Raw genomic sequence first — 17,070 nt, 5'->3', positions numbered from 1 at the left:
AGGTAGCACATCTATAACTTGCTGTTTGGTGACCCTTAACAATTGCATACACTGAACTCTGCTCCCAGTTTTTTTAATTTTACATGGATTTGTTTTAAGTGACTCTAGCCTTAGTAACTCACTGAAGGCAATGGCACACTTTCAGTATCAGGACAAGAGAACGACCAACTTCTGAGCCTTCATTTTGAAAAACAAAGGTCATACAATAAGGTCACAAAATGTCAGTTGTTTCTACAAACTTCAGAAGCTGTTTTGGATAATTTTTAGTTTTTTGTTTACTTACCATAAGATTCATACAAGCAAGCAAGCCAGTTGACATTGTTATAATTCAGGTCAGAAACTCCAAAGTGTTCTATGAAATCCATCTGGATCGTACATTTTGTATTTTGAATTTGAACATGGGATATTTCACTTCAGGTATGATTCAACTGACCCACTAAGTAGCTTTTATCAGACAAAATATATTTAAGTATACAGTTAACATGTATGGAAAGAACATTAGCAATAACTTTTATCAATTACGAACAAGAAAAAAAAATATTTTTTAAACCTTAACAGCTAAACACCATGCCAATGAAACAAATCCCATAAACAAAACCTTAACACAGCAAAAACTAATGCTCACGTGATGCTGGAATTTAGTCCTTTGGTTGAATGCTGCAGTTCCCTTTGGACATACCCAGATAAGCTTGGAGTCAGAACAGCTTCCCAAAGTACCAAGGAGACTCTGGTCAAGCTAACCACCAACAGCAGATTTTTTACTCCAGGAAGGCTAGGAACATTGCTTCCAGCTAACAATAGAATTTCCAAAACTAGAGAGAAAGAGAAAAACACTGCTTCCCAGCTTGATGTCCATCCCCTTTTAAATTAAAACTGAAAATGAATCCTTCGATTTCTTTCCTGGGGAGGAATCACCTGATTTTGTCTTGTCAATCAATCTTCCCCCTCATGATGCAAGGTCATAAAAGATCCCAGAGTAAACATAAACAAAACCCCATTTAAGCCATTAAAGTAGCAATAAAAGGCCTTCTACTAGACAGCTTGGCAACAATGAAAAAACTGAAGCTGTGATAGCTGCAGAGACGGTGACTTTAAAAAATACTTAAAGATACACTAATGTCACAACATAGCTTGGTCATCAATTCATAACCACACTGCAGGTACCTATCATTGCAACAACTTTTATTAAATTATTTTAGGGCTTTTGCATCCATTATGCAGATAGTCAAATCCACATATTGAGCAGTCTTGAAGGTTGCTTTAGTGACTGGAAGCCAGTGTCCAGTGGTGTACTACAGGGATCTGTGCTAAATCCCTTATTATTTGTCATTTATAATAAATAACATAGATGACTATGTAGGCTGTAGTATTAGTGTATTTGACACAAAGATTGGCCAGCTGATTAACAGTGAGGCTGGGTGTCTTATGTTACAAAAGATATAGACAGGATCAAATGGACAGATATGTGGCAGATGAAATTTAACCCTGAAAACTGTGAGGTGGTATACTTTGGAAGGAGTAATTTGACAACGAGGTATTCAATGAACGGTATGACACCAGGAAGTTTTGTGGAACTTGGCATGTTTAACCAAAGATCTTTGAAGGCAGAAGGGCATGTTAATAGGATGGTGAAAATGACATACGGGAAACTTGTCTTTATCAATTAAGGCATAGATTACAAAAGCAGAGAAGTCATGTTGGAGTTGTGTAGAACTTTGGTGAGCCCACAGCTAGCGTATTGTGCGTAGTTCTGGTCGCCACATTATAGGAAGGATGTGATTGTATTGGACGGGCTCCAGAGGAGATTCACCAGAATGCTGCCTGGGGTGGAACATTTAAGTTATGAAGAGAGATTGAATAGATATGGTTTGTTTTTATTGGAGCAGAGAAGACTGAAGGGTGACCTGATCGAGGTGTACAAGATTAGGAGGGGTATCATTAGAGTGAATAAGAAGCAGCTGTTCCCCGTTGTTGAAGGATCAGTCACGAGGGGCCACAAATTCAAGGTGAGGGACAGAAGGTTTAGGGGAATGTGAAGAAAAGCTTTTTTATCCGGAGGGTGGTAATGTTCTGAAATATGCTGCCTGAAAGGGTGGTAGAGACGAGTTGCCTCACATCCTTTAAAAAGTACCTAAATGAGAACTTAGCATGTCATATCATTCAAGGTTATGTACCAAGTGCTGCTAAATGGGATAGGTGGGAGGTCAGGTGTTTCTCATTTGCCAGTGTAGACATGATGGGCGAAAGGGCCTCTTCTGCACTGTATGATTCTACGAATTGCCAAAGCAAAGTCATCCACATGTGCAAATTTGTGCAACCTAATTGTTGACATGCTGCTCATGGAGATGTTGAGGAGTGTCAGTGAGAGTACAGAGACGAGTGGTGATCCATTTCTGAGGAACTGTAGCAAGCTGATTTTATCATCCACATCGCCACCAGAACTTCTATTCCTCAGCATTATCCATAACAGGTGTAATGTTTTGAGGCAGAGGATGATCCTTGAGAGCCAAAGCGTCAGACCTGTAATATGGATAATGTGTGAACTAATAACTGATCTACAAAGGCTGCGCTGGTGTTGGATATTTTCTGGAATGCTGCCTCTGTGCTTTGTAAGGGATAGAACCTGGTTTGCAACAGCTATGATTTGGCAGAATTCCAGTTGTTCTTAAAGGATTACTGACTGGACATCTCTGGAGGATGCTGTATCACAGGAGCCTATAGGTTTTGCACAGGAGTCATTGTGGCCCAAGATTCGGACGTTTCTTCCTTCAATCCCGCTGCCTTGACCGCTTTGTATCTATTTCTCACGCTGTAATTCATTTTCGTCATTGCACTTCTGTAAAACACCTTGGAGAAATTTTATTCAATGAAGTTACCACCTAAATGCAAATTATTGTTAAAGGTTAAAACATGAATTTCTTTTAATTAAAAATAACGGTAAAGTTATAATGTGCATTTCAGGTACATCCAGATTTACTTAAAGCAAAGTCCAGAATCTGCAAGAAATCTCGTAAACATCTGTATTTTAATTATGGCTACAGCTAAACACTTAATGACTGCAGTTTTGTTCTGGAAAAAAACATCTGTTTCTATGTATGAGTGTCTGAATTATTTGGCTAAAATCTGTCCCTATTTGAGACTTTTTAGTAGTTTGAAGTATGGAAACAGGATGTATTTTGAATAAAACATTACCCCTGGTACTTTCTTCAATCATTTCTCTGCAGTCATAGGCGTTCCATGTAGACACCTCATTGGAATGTGTAAAGTGTTGCATACAGCTTGATGTTGTGTCTGAAAGAATTTGCTTTGCGTTTACAGTGTGCCAAAATGTTGTGCAACATGGCAACATTTAGGCTCATCTGGAAAATATTATGTTGAATAAGGACTTCATGTTGGCAAAACTGTGAAGGAAAATTGTATACAGTTGGGACATAAATCTTCGACAAGTTTTAGGTGTCAGTGTATTTGGGAATGTTTTTAATTCTCCCAAGAACAGAGTACCATACTTAAATATTTATGGTTTTTGCATTCGGGTAATATTCTAGTGTAAGTATCCATTGACTTAAAGGTGAATTGCATTTGGCGGTAGTGGAAAATAGGAAATAGTGAATTAGGAAATCATTTCATACCCAATCTGATTTGAAGTCAGTGAAACAGAAAGTTGACTGGAGTATAAAGCGGGATGATGATTTAATTTCGCAATTTCCCAGGACCACTTTAACTCCTGTTTATTTATCGGTTACAATTAGGCTTATACTAACACCACAATGAAGTTACTGTGAAAATCCCTTTGTTGCCACACTCCGCCTGCCGTCTGTCTGGGTCCACTGAGGGAGAATTTAGCTTGGCCAGTGCTCCTGAACCAGCAGGTCTTTGGGCTTTGGGAGGAAACCAGAGCACTCAGAGGAAACCCATGCAGACAAAGGGAGAACGTGCAAACCTCACACAGTCACCCAAGCCGGGAATTCAACCTGGTTCCCAATGCTGTGAGGCACCAGTGCTAACCACTGTCCCACCATGCCACCCTTAATGTCCTAATGGCCAAGTTTAGTTTTTGTTTAGTTTCTTCGGCAACGAGACACAGTTGAGAAGCCTTGTGAATAAATTGCTTGGCCCACCATCTCACCATGGCAATATCCAATTCCACTCTGCCTCAGTTCATCTGTTGTTGGAAACTGTAATAACTTTAATGAGGTCTATGAGATGGATCTGTTCGAATATGAGCTCCCTGATTGAGGCAGTTAATGCTGTCCCATCCTTACCAGGTTATGTAATGTGTGTCCAGGTTATCGACGTTCAGGGTGTGTACTTTACTTGGGAAATGCTTGTTCGAGTGTTGTTGTAAATAAATCTAAATTTGCTGAAGGGATACCTGCCTCGGTGGAGTTATTTCAAAAACCTTATCCTTGCTTTGTTACCTCTGAACTTCACTATTCCGATGCTCTACAGGCAGAACTGCCATCTTTCGCAGTACATAAAATTGAGTTCATCTGAAATTCTACTGCCTGTATCCTAATTCTTGCCAAGAATGGTTCATCTTATCACCCTTGTGCTTATTGGTTCACGTTAACACTCAGTGCACCAATGCCTCCATTTTTAATTTTTGCAATTTTGTTTTCAATTCCCTCCATTGCCTCTCCTTTCCTTATCTCTGTAGGCTCCTCCAGAACGAGATCTCTGAACTCCAATTCTGGCCGCTTGGGCATCCCTTATTTTAATTGCTGGCACCATTGGTGGCCATGCCTTCAGCTATGGAAGCAGCTTCGTCTTAAACTCTGGAATTGCCTTCCTAAACTTCTCTATCTCATTCTTGTCTTTTAAGAGATTCTATAAAACTACCTCTTTGACTAATCTTTTGATTTCCTGTCCTAATGTCTCTATGTAGCTTAGTTTCAAATGTTATTTGACAGCACTCCTGTGTGGAGGGAAAATCATTGATGAAGCAGCAGAATGAAGATAGTTGGACGTGGAACACTATGATTTAAAAACAGGGAGGAATTGCTACAGTGATTTTGTGGGCAGAATTAATTGATAAACAGCAGCTATAATTGTGTTTGTTGTAATAGATATGACCTCAGCTGCTGTTGAATTTTCTTCCTGGATCCCATTTCTTTCAGTTTTGCTTGGGCTCTCTGACATCATTTTTATTGAATGCTGCCTTGATGTTAAGAGCAGTCACCCCCACCTCACCTGAATTCTGCACTTTTCTCATGTTTGGATCATAGCTGCAATGAGATTGAGAGTCAAGTGATCCTGGTAGAATCCAAATTGTACTTTTGCACTTTTCAATCTTGTCTTTTTCACTCTTGTGTTGGGAGGGGCCTTTATTGACGGAGATGATGGATGCTTATGGAGCTTCCACTCGCTGTTGGTTTCTTAAATGTGTACCACCACTCATGACTGAATATGTCAGGATTACAGAGCTTTGACTCATCTGCAAGTTCTGGGATCGCATTGCTCTATCTGTATGCATACTGGTTCTAAGTTGGCTCCTTGTTTTCAAGTCTGCCTGCTGCTGCTTCTGTTATGTTTTTGTATACGCAGTGAATCAGGATTAGTCATCTGGGTAGACTGAAGGATTTGTTAGGCATAATGCTTGATTTGTTCTTGATCTATTCGACTTAGCATATTGGTGATGCCACACAAATAATTGAAGGGTACCGTTAGGGTGGACACAGAACTTGATCTTCGCAAGAACTGTGTGGTGGTTGCTCAAAGCAATACTATCCTGTCTCTGACCAGTAGATTGAAATACTGAGCTCAAGAGATTATTCCCTTATGCATTTTCACTGTGTGTTGCATGCCCAGCCAGGTAGAGGTATTTTTTAGGATTTGGCAAGCTTGTACAGCAGTGGTATAATTGACTGGCTCTTGGTGATGAACATTGATGACCACCATCCAGATTATATTCTTGATCTGCTGTGTCAACTTAGTGAATGCTCTTATTTTACTTCTGCAAACGAGACAGGAAAAATGATATAAAACATCACAAGACATTTCACATGAGTTTTACAAAGCAGAATTTGATACCTAGACACACTAGGCAACGCTGGGGCGGATGACCAAAAGTTTAGTCATATAGGTAGATTTTAAAGATAGTTGTAAAAGAGGATAGAGGGACATGGAGGCAGAAAGGTTTAGTGAGTGTATTCTAGATAAAGGAACCTAGGCAGCTGAACACATGACCACCAGTGATGCAGCAGTGAAAATGGGGGATGTTCAAGAGGACAAATTTGGAGGAGTGAAGATATCTCAAAAGATTGAGGAGCTATGGAGATTACAGACATGGGGATGGACAGAATCCTGGAGAAATTTGAATACATGATTGAATATTTTAAAATCAAATTGAGTTGAGGTATCAATATGTTGCTTCTGCCCATGAAGTTGTAGGGTAAATTAGGCAAACTCTTATATCCAGCGGAGATCTATACTCAAAGGCACGGTTGGAGAATTCTTACAATGGGTTGCCCTATTTCTGATTTGTGCTCCCCTCAAATCAGTCACTAAACTGCAAACATGGGATTGATTTGTGGTATATATTAATGACTTGGAAGAGGGGGTAGGTGGTGTGATCGGCAAATTTGCTGATGACACTAAGATGGTTGGATTGGCGGGTACTGAGGAGCAGTGCCTGGCAATGCAACAGGACATAGACAGGCTGGTAGATTGGGCAGATAGATGGCAAATGGAATTTAATCCAGAGAAATGCGAGGTGATGCACTTTGGCCGGAATAATGTGGAGGGGAGTTATACGATAAAAGGTAGAACTATCCGGAGTATAGATACGCAGAGAGACCTGGGGGTGCAAGTGCACAAGTCCCTGAAGGTGTCGGTGCAGGTGCAGAATGTGATGAGGAAAGCGTATGGTATGTTAGCCTTCATAGGAAGAGGTATAGAATATAAGAGTAGGAGACTGATGTTGCAGTTGTATAGAACGTTGGTTAGGCCTCACTTGGAGTACTGCGTCCAGTTCTGGTCGCCGTACTACCGGAAGGATGTAGAGATCCTGGAGAGAGTGCAGAGGAGATTTACCAGGATGCTGCCTGGTATGGAAGGGCTGTCTTACGAGGAAAGATTGAACGAACTTGGGCTGTTTTCCCTTGAGAGACGTCGGCTGAGGGGGGATCTAATAGAGGTTTATAAGATTATGAAGGGGATAGATAGAGTAAATGGTGATAAGCTTTTTCCGCTATTAGAAATGGATAGAACGAGGGGTCACGGGCTTAGGGTGAGGGGGGCTAGGTATAAGACAAATATTAGAGGGCAATTTTTCACGCAAAGGGTAGTGGGGGTGTGGAATGCACTGCCGAGTAAGGTGGTGGAAGCAGGCACGCTAGGGTTGTTTAAGAGTCACTTAGACAGCCACATGAGCGGGCTACATATAGGGGGATATAGCAGGCCTTACTAAACATTGTAGGCTTGGGATTACATTTTTGCCTCAGGGATGTTACAGTCTTTGCCTGTTTAATAATGAATTTTTTTGTCTCCACAGGCATTTAAGTCCAGCAAGGGGCATGCATGCGGCAGGTTGTAGTGGGCTGCTCTTGGACGTTGCTTCGGGAGTTGCCTATTGCTTCATGTCGTTAGTGTGCTTAAACTGGACCATCTCGAGGGCAACATGACAGCTCAGAGACTATCTCTGTTGCTGTGCGGACACATGGATTTGGGCCTGTGTCTGTGGGAGTTTGCACGTTCTCCCCGTGGTTGCGTGGGTTTCCTCCGGGTACTCCGGTTTCCTCCCACATCCCAAAGATGTGCTTTTAGGCTGATTGATTGGGTACTAAATTGTCCCTAAATTGGACCTCCCTGATCCTCGCACATTAGGCGTAGACTAAAATCATGAATAGGTCACTGAGACGGTGGGACGGCGGCGCGGGCTCGTTGGGCCGAAGGGCCTGTTTCCCGTGCTGTGTTGTTCTTTGTTCTTTGTTCTTTGATTAATTTATTTTTGAGTACCAAGAGGAGATGCTACTTTTGGGGTGGGGAACTCACGCAGCCACAGTGAAGTTGAATTTTTTTTGTCCACAACTGAACTTATTCTCTTCAAACTGGTGTTGGCAATTTTTTTCTGATCTCAAATATGTTTTGTTTCTGATATATTTCTAAGGAGGAAATAGCAACTTTTTGCTACCTTTCCATTTGATAACTTTGAGCAGGATTAATCACGCATCTTTCGTGGCAGCCAGAAGTGGCCTGCCTTTGGCTGGTGGTGGGAATTTCTGATCCCCACATTGTCAATAGGGTTCCCTGTTGAATGTACCCCTGGCTGTCGTGAAACCCATGGCAGGGGTATGACATCAGTGGGACCTATAGATCTCAGCAGCAGAAACTTCTGGTCTTTGACTTGACATGATTCATGGCTTTCTAATTTATATCTACTGCAATATCAACCGTTGTCTTAAACTGTACATTCTTGCAACCTGCAAAGTACAGCTGGAGTGTGCTGACACGAACAACACTGCAGGGAAATTCCCAACTGATGGGTTCCGTTGAAATGTTTCTGATTTTTTTTTCTGCCTCTGTGCCAATGGAAGGGGACCACTTTCAATAACACACTTTCTTTCTAAATGAACAGAAAAACAATGTTTTGTTACTTTGGTGTGATCTGTGTTTGATGGTTCAATATCAGCTACCATGGCGTGTGTACACTCTTTTTGTTGTTTCAACATATTTTCCAGTCAAACTGATGTGGATTTGATTTGATTATAGAGCACTAGGAGTCATAGTTTGACAATAAGAGGTAAACCATTTAGAACTGAGGTGAGGTTCAATTTCTTCACTCAGAGTGATGAATCTGTGGATTTCACTGCCACAGAAAGTAGTTGAGGCCAAAATGTTGTGTGATTTCAAGGAGGGATTAGATATAGCTCTTGAGGCTAAAGGGATCAAGGGATATGGGGGAAGACAGGATCAGCATATTGAATTTGATGATCAGCCATGGTCATAATGAATGGCAGAGCAAGCTCAATGGCTCGAATGGCTGACTCCTGCTTCTATTTTCTATGTATGTAAAAATTATTACTTGAGATGTGGGTGTCACTGGCTAGGCCTACATTTATTGTCCATCCCCAAATGCCATTGAGAAAGGTGGTGGCGAGCTGCTTTCTTGAACCACTGCAGTCCATGTAGAGGTGCTACAAAGTGATGTTGGGGAGGGTCTTCCAGGATTTTCACCCAGCAACAGTGAAGGAAAGGCAATATGTTTCCAAGTCAGGATAGCGAATGGCTTTATTTCTGCAAACACAGCAGATCAAGAATATAATCTGGATGGTGGTCATCAATGTTCATACTAAGAGCAACTCAATTATACCACTGCTGTACAAGCTTGCCAAATCCTAAAAAATACCTCTATCTGGCTGGGCATGCAACATTCAGTGAAAATGCATAAGGGAATAATCTCTTGAGCTCAGTATTTCAATCTGCTGGTCAGAGACAGGATAGTATTGCTTTGAGCAACCACCACACAGGTGAGAAATTTCCAGGTGGTGGTATCTCTGCTGCTGTTCTTCTAGATAGCAGTAGTTGTGGGTTTGGATGGTGGTGTCTGAGGAGGCTTGTTGAGTTCCTGCAGTTCATCTTGTAGACGGTACACAACTGCTGTCACTGTATGTTAGTAGTGGAGGCAGTGAATGTTTGTGGAAAGGGTGCCAATAAAGCATGCTGCTTTGTCCTGGATGGTGTGAAGCTTCTTGAGTGTTGTTGGAGCTGCAGTCACTTACACTTAGGCAAGTGGAAAGTATTCCATCATCCTCCTGGTTTGTGCTTTGTAGATGGTAAACAGTTTTCAGGGAGTCAAGAGGTCAATTACTTTGTGCATGATTTCTAGCTTCTAACCTGCTCTTGTGCCACAGCATTTATCTGGCTAGTCCAGTTGAGCTTCCATAAGACCAAAAGATGTAGGAGCAGAAGTACACCACTCAGCCCATTTAGTCTGCTCTGCAATTCAATGAGATCTGATACAGTAATCCTCAACTCAACTCTCTCACTTTATTTCCATAACCCTTTATTTCTTTTCTGATTTAAAATCTGTCTATCTCAACCTTCAACATACTTAACAACACAGTCTCTACAACTCTCTGCAGTAAAGAATTCCACAGATCGCTATTCTCTGAGGGAAGAAATTCCTTCTCATCTCTGTCCTAAATGGATGACCCCTTACTTTGAGATTCGGCCTTCTGGTCCTGGACTCTCTTAATCGAGGAAGTAATCTGTCAAACCCCCTTGAGAATCCTTTATGTCCCCGTAAGGTCCCCTTTCATTCTTCTAAACTCCAGTGAGTACAGTCTCAAAGTACTCAATCTCTCCTCATAAGAAAATCACTCCATACTCAGGATCAAGAAAGGGTCGAGAGCTTCAGATTTTTTGTTGCCCAGATCACCAAAAACCTGTCCTGGTCCCCACTGCTGACATTATAGTTAAGAAAGCCGACCAATAACTCTACTTTCTCAGAAGACTAAGGAAATTTGGCATGTCAGCTATGACTCTCACCAACTTTTATAGATGCAACATAGAAAGATTTTTTCCGGTTGTATCACAGCTTGGTATGACTCCTGCTCTGCCAAGACTGCAAGAAACTACAAAATGTTGTGAACGTAGCCCAATCCATTGTGCAAACCAGCCTCCCATTCATTGGGCCTGATTTTACCATTGCATCGTGCCCGTTTTTGGGCATGAAAACGTGATAAAGTTGAGTGTGAAGCCATTAACGTGACCCATGCCTGCATCGTGCAGATGTCCACTTTACTAAGGCCTGAAAATGGCCGCAATCCGAACTGCGCCCGAAACGGGTGCGATGGCGGTTTAAATGCATTTGTATGCATTTAAATTGAATTAATGGGCTGCCCATCCGACCTTACCAATACTTCCCACTTTACCGTCGCGTTTGCTTGTCCAGGTTCAACGTGAAACAGACATGCTTGGCAAAGGTCTGTTTCAGGCGCAACAGCTTCTGAAGAGGTAAGTTCAGAGCTTCCAGTGGCTCTCTGACTCGGATCAGTGGTGAAGGCAGGAGGGAGGCGGGCCAGATCATTCTCGGGTGAGGGAGGAGGGAGGCCCAATCATTCTCTGGTGAGGGTTGGGGGGGAGGCGTCAGATGTATCTTTGATGGGAGGAAGGCCTGGTCGCTCACTGGTGGAGTGGGGAGGGAGGCCAGTTGGTTCTCTCTGGTGAAGGGGCAGGGGCTCCTCTGCCACTCTGCGGGCAATCAGTGGGGGAGAAAAGGGGCAGAGGATCGCGATTGGTCTGGGTAGCAAGGGGGGGGAGGTGGGTGAGTGGATAAGTGGGACAGTTATGTTGTGGGGGTGTGGCAATGTCTATGGGGAGCAAACGCTCCTGCTTTTCGCTCCTGGGCCACTTTATCTGCTTTTTGCGGCCCAAGAGTGATGTAATAGGGGCGCGTTTTTCACATTTTTTGTCACTACACATGTGGAGTTCAAAGCTCTGGTCAGGAGCATTTTGGGCACGATAAATCCTGCCCACAGCGCAATTCAGACTTGCGTTTTTTTTCAGGCTAAGTGCACATGAGGACACCTGAGAGCAGATTTCCAAGTCGGATCTGAATTGTGCCCAAATTCAGCACTTCGAATCAAAATGGTAAAATCAGGCCCATTGACTCTGCCTACCCTTCCCGCTGCCTCGACAAAGCAGCCAGCATAATTAAGGACCCCACACACCTTGGACACTCTCTCTTCTGCCTTCTTCCTTTGGGGAAAAAGATACAAAAATCTGAGGTCACGTACCAACCAACTCAAGAACAGCTTCTTGCCTGCTGCCATCAGACTTTTGAATGGACCTACCTTGCATTAAGTTGATCTTTCTCTACACCCTAGCTATGACTACAACATACATTCTGCACTCTCTTGTTTCCTTCCCTATGAATAGTATGCTCTGTCTGTATAGCACGCAAGAAAGAATACGTTTCACTGTATGTTAATGCATGTGACAATAATAAATCAAGCCTAAAAATCAATCTCGTAAACCTTCTCTGGACTACCACTAATGTTAGTATATCTTTCCTTAGATAAAGGGACAAAAACTGTTCATAGTACTCCAGGTGTGGCCTAACCAGTGTCTTTTATTGTAGTAAGACAGTTCTAATAAATTTGTCAGGCATGATTTCCCCATTAATGAAGACATGCTGACTCTGCTTGATTATATTTTGTATTTCTAAATGCTCTGTTATTACATCCTTCATAATGGACTCTAACATCTTCCCAATAGCAGATGTTACGTTAACTGGAGTATAGTTATTTGTTTATTGTCTCCATCCTGGCTGTTTTCCAATCCTCTGGGATTTATTCAGACTTTAAGTATTCTTGGAAGATTATTACTAGAGCATCCACTGTTGCAGTAGCTACTTACTTTAATATCCTAGGATGTGACCCCATCAGGCCCCGGGGACTTATCAACCTTTAGCCCTATTAGTTTCCTCCCCTTGCCCAATCTTGCTCCTTGATTATTTAATACTTTTGGAATGTTATTAGTGTCTTCCACCATGAAGGCTGATGAATTGTATTTATTTAACTCGTCTGCCATTTCCTGGTTCTGTATTATTATTTCTCCAGGCCCATTCTCTAACGGGCCTATGTTCACTCTGGTCTCTTTCTTTTTATGTATTTAAAGAAGCTCATACTGTCTATTTTTATATTACTTGCTCATTCACCCTTGTAGCTTACCTTGTTGATCTTTTTTGTCGTCTTTTATTGGTTTATAAAATTTTCTAAATCCACTGGTTTACTACTGATCTTTGCCACATTGTGTGTTTATTTCTTTCAGTTTAGTACTATCCTTAACTTCATAAGTGATGTGTATCCCCTTCCTAGAATCCTTGTTTCTTACTGGGCTGTATCTTTGTTGTGAGTCATGAACTATTTTCATAAATGTCTGTCATTGCTGATCAACCGTCTTTACTGTTAAAATTCTTTCCCAGTCCACTCCAGCCAACTCTGCCAGCATTTCTTTGTAATCACTTCTTGAAGTTCAGTATAGTTGTTTCTGACCCATGTATCTCACTCACAAACTGAATGCTAAATTCTGCCATAATATGGTCACCATTTCCCAGAAGATGTTTTATTCTGAGATTGGTTATTCATCCTGCCACATTCGACAATCAGATCCAAAATAGTCGGATCCCTCGTTGTATCCACAAAATATTGTTCTTGTACACTCTATGAATTCTGTCTCATGACGACTTCTACCAATTTGATTTTCCCAATCCACGTGAAGATTAAAGTCACCCATGAGTAACGTACTGCCTTTTTTACATGCACTCATTATTTCCTGATTTATTCTCTGTTCTACAGCATAGCTACTGTTATGGGGCCAATGGACTACTCCCATCAGTGTCGTCTTTGCCTTGTTATTTCCTACCCCCACCTATATGGATTCTACATTTTCCAATCCAAGATCATTTCTTGCTATTGTACTTGTTCAGTTTCGTTCTAACAAAGCTACCCCACCTTCCTTTCCTTCCCATCCTTGTGATAAGCCATATATTCCTGGGTACTTAGTTCCCAACTTTGACCTCTGTAACCATATCTCGGTAATGGCAACAAAATCATACCCATTAACCTCAATTTGTACCATGAATTCATTTATTTTATGCCAAATACTATGTGCATTTAAGTAGAGAGCAATTAATTTTACCCTTTTACCATTATTTCCCCTTCGACCCTATTTGCTGTTTTTTCATGTTCATACACTCTAGGTATCATTACCCAAATATCTGTCTTACAATGCTGCCATATCCTTTTGCTTTGTAATCCTACCTATCCCATCTCCAGAACAACTGACCCTCTATTTAATTTAAAATCCTCTCTACTTCCCTAGTTATGCAATTTGCAAGAATACTTGTCCCAGCGCAGTTCAGGTATAGGCTGTCCCAACGGTGCAGCCCCCACTTTCTTCAGTAGTGATGCCAGTGCCCCACAAATCAATCCCACTTGTCACACACCAGTCTTTGAGCCATGTACTTTCTCTAATTTTATGTCCCTATGCCAATTTGCACATGGTTCAAGTAATAATCCAGAGGTTATAACCTTGGAGGTTTTGTTGTTTAATTTTGTGCCTTGTTCTTCAAACTGACAATGAAGAACTTCTTTCCTAGTCCTTCCTATGTCATTAGTATGTACATGGACCATGACACCAGGATCCTGCTGCTCCTCTCTAGCCTGGAGCAGATATCCTGAACTTCAGCACTGAGCAGGCAACGTGCGGATTCTGGGTCTTTGCTGCAGAGGACAATGTCAATCCTCCTCACTATACTGTCCCCACTACCACTACATTCTTATGTGCTTCTCCCATTTGAATGGCTCCCTGTACCACAGTGCCATGGCCGGTCAACTCATCCATCCTGTAGCTCCAACTCTCCTCTAAACCTGAGAGAACATCAGACTTGTTGGACAGTTGTGAAGGCTAACACAGCTGCAATCCTGCCCTCTGGGTCTTACCTATCTTAGCCGTAGCCACACCCCCTGTCCCTGACCACCTCCCAAACCGGAAGACCCTATCTTAGGGGGCATGACTGCTCCTGATACAAAGTGTCCAGGTAACCCCTCCCCCGCCTTCCTCCCTAATGTATTGTGGTGTCCACAGCTCAGCCTCCAGCTCAATGGCTTGGCCATAGTTTCTCAAGCCGCAAACAGGTACTGCAGACGTGCTCGCTCTGGATCACAATGTTATCCAGGAGCCCCCACATGCTGCAGCTTTGACACATCACCAGTCCCTCCATCCTTAATGTATTTTAAATAATTACTTAATCATATTATTTACTTATATTACTAAATATGATTTTAAACCTTAGGAATGGAATAAAGCTTAAGCACTTATGAAAGAAACTCAGTAGATATTCACCAAGCAGCTAGCTTCCTCTCCAACCAATCAAATTGTGTCTTTGCCATGATACCACTATTTGTTTTCAACCTCCCAACTTCTCTTCTCATGCTATTTTCATTCTGCCAACTGCCCCCCCTCCTACACTGTTTTCAGTCTCCCAAGTGCCTTTCTTGTGCTGTTTTCAATCTCCTGACTGCCCCTCCACTCGCTGTTTTCAATCTCCTGACTGCCTCACCTTGCAATCCTTTTCAATCTCCCATCTAATCAATAGAAAGCTCCTAGGATGTTGATAGTAGGGGATTTGGTTATGGCAATGCCGTTGAATGTCAAGGGCATTGGTTAGATTTCCTCTTGTTGGAGATGGTCATTGCCTGGCATTTGTGTGGTGCGAATGTTAATTGTCACTAGCCAGCTAAAGCCTGGATATTGTTCAGGTTTTGGACATGGATTACTTCAGTAGCTCAGGAGTCACAAATATTGCTGAACATTTTAGCGAGCATCCCCACTTCTGACCTTATGGTGGAAAGAAGGTAATTGAAGTAGCTGATGATGGTTGGGCTTTGGACACTACCCAAAGGAGTTCCTGTGTTGTTGCCCTTGGAATTGAAATGATTGACTTCTGGCAACCTCAATCCACCTTTGTGCTAGGTATCACTTCAACCAGTGGAGAGTTTTCCCCTGGTTAATGTTGACTCCAGTTTTGTTAGGGTCCTTGATGCCACACTCACTCAAATGCTGCCTTGATATGAAGATCAGTTACACTCATCTCATCTTTGGAATTCAGCTTTTTTGACCATGTTTGAACCAAGGTAATGTTTGAATAAGGTAATGTTTGAATGAGGTAAGTTGCTGAGTGGCCATGGCGGAACCCAAACTGAGCATCAGTAAGGAGATTATTGTTAAGTGTCACTTGATAACACTGTTGATGATCCCTTCCATTGATTTGCTGATGATCAAGAACACACTGATGCGATGGTAACCAGCCACGTTGGACTTGTTACCTTTTCTGACAAGACATACTTGGGCAATTTTCCACATTGTTGCATTGCAGCCAATGTTGTAGCTGTACTGGAACAACTTGGCTACAGGTGCAATAGGTTCAGGAGGACAAATCTTTGGCCCATAGCCTCTGTAATACCCAGTGCCTTTAGACATTTCTAAATATAGATGGAGCAAATCAAATCAGTGAAGACTGACATCTATGATGAGGAGGCTGAGTTGGATCATCCACTCTGCATTTCAGCCTTGTCTTTTGCATTGATGTTTTGGGCTTCCCTGTCATTGAGAATGGTGATATTTGTAGAACCTCCTACCCCAATGAGTTGTTTCATTGTCTACCACCATTCTGGGTTTGGCAGGACTACAGAGTTTGGACCTAATCTGTTGGTTGTGGGATTGCTTAGCTCTGTTTTATCACTTACTACTCGTGCTGTTTGACACACAAGTAGTCCTGAGTGTATGAAGGCCCCACTTTCTCATCCTTGTCTGAGGTGCGGTGATCCTTCGATTAAATTACCACCAGTCAGCTCTCTCCTCAATGGTCATTTGGAACCATGACAGCTTTACCTTTTTTAATCCTGTATTCTAGGTTCACCAGGCTGATACCCAATTTTTATGTATGCCTGGTGGTGCTTCTGGTATGCCATCCTACACACTTCATTGAACCAGGGTTGATCGCCTGGCTTGTGGTAATGGTAGAGTGGGGATATGCTGTCATGAGATTACTGAGTACAATTCTGCTGCTGCTGATGGATGCCCAGATTGAGTTCTTAGACCTGTTTCAAAGCTATCCCATTTAGCATGGTGGTAGTGCCACTACATGACGGAGGGTATAATTAATGTGACGACAGGGACTGTGTTGTGATCGCTCCTACTGAAACTGTCATGCACAGATACATCTGCAGTGGGCAGATTGATGAGGATAAAGTCAAGTATGTTTTTCGCTCTTGTTGGCTCCTTCTCCCCCTGCTGTAGACCTAGTATAGTAGCTATAGCCTTTAAGCCTCAACCAACTCAGTCTGTAGTGGTGCTTCTGAGCCATTCTTGGCAGTAGACATTGAAATCATCATCCAGAGCACATCCTGCACCCTTGCCATCCTTCAGTGCTACATTCAAGTGGTGTTTAACATGGAGCAAGACTGATTCATAAGCCAAGGTTGGAGCCAAATGGAATGCCTTTTTGAGGTCCAGAATCAATGTTGAGAATTGCCTGGGCAACTCTCTCCCAACTGCATACCA

The 17,070-nt window shown here is 42.3% G+C and overlaps 1 protein-coding gene across 2 annotated transcripts in view; it reads left to right on the top strand.

Annotated features, from left to right (window-relative positions):
- Nucleotides 1–17,070, top strand: part of cenpp (centromere protein P) — a 253,450-nt gene that overhangs the window by 33,975 nt on the left and 202,405 nt on the right. The gene's annotated exons all lie outside the window — the stretch shown is intronic.

The sequence above is a fragment of the Carcharhinus amblyrhynchos genome, chromosome 3 (genome assembly GCF_965287045.1).
Source record: "Carcharhinus amblyrhynchos chromosome 3, sCarAmb.v2.hapA, whole genome shotgun sequence".
Classification (NCBI taxonomy): Eukaryota; Metazoa; Chordata; class Chondrichthyes; order Carcharhiniformes; family Carcharhinidae; genus Carcharhinus; species Carcharhinus amblyrhynchos.
Note: the sequence above shows the minus strand (reverse complement) of the source record. Positions and strands in the feature narration are given on the sequence as shown.